This window comes from Bombus vosnesenskii, unplaced genomic scaffold (assembly GCF_011952255.1).
Source record: "Bombus vosnesenskii isolate JDL3184/JDL3185 unplaced genomic scaffold, Bvos_JDL3184-5_v1.1 scf7180000013308, whole genome shotgun sequence".
Taxonomy (NCBI): domain Eukaryota; kingdom Metazoa; phylum Arthropoda; class Insecta; order Hymenoptera; family Apidae; genus Bombus; species Bombus vosnesenskii.
In genome coordinates, this window is record NW_022882957.1 from 263822 (window position 1) to 264627 (window position 806).

An 806-nucleotide genomic window follows, 5' to 3' on the forward strand; every position below is an offset into this window, starting at 1 on the left:
TTTTTTTCGACAATGTTATACTCCATAGAATTGCATCTAATTGTGTATATCCTCTACTAAATTTTATTTGTATTTAATGTAATAAATAATTGGTATGGATAAAATAATTTTATTGTTATGAAGTGTACTGCCTGAAATCATTGTAATATTTAGTAAATATTTATATTGTATTTATTGATAGTTTTCTTTTAATTTATGTTTTGTTTTATACTTAATATTAGTCTGTATGACGTGATGTGATGTCACTTTTAGAGAGAAATTTTCATTTTCTTTCGTCATAACATTACTTGTGCAAATTTCTTTGGAATTTTTATAGTATCACCTAAAATGTAAGAGATACCAGTATGTACATATATCCTTTATTGAATAATTTGTTTTTAAAGCATACAATTTTACTTCAATATATTGTAATATAAATCTATGTATTTCAAGAAATCATAATGCATAAGTATTATGAAGGATTTGTTACTTGTTATTAAAGTTATTATATTTTTACTAAACCGTAAATTTTCCATCTCTTTTTAGTTTCTTTTTTTATCATTTTGGCAGCCCTGTTTTATAACTTTCATTTTTATTTTATTCCGCTATACAATTTAGGGAACCGTAACATCGACGGACATTAATTACTCGTTACTACCAGCCAATTACATCTCAATTACAATATCCTGCCCCATCGTGTTGAAAATATCTGATTCCGTTAGATCTAACCGCCATATTGTATAGCTACGATTCGACCAATGAGAGAGCACGCATTAGGAATGCACCTGGGCAAAACAGGTAAGAAACGAACAGGCAAAGAGCAATCA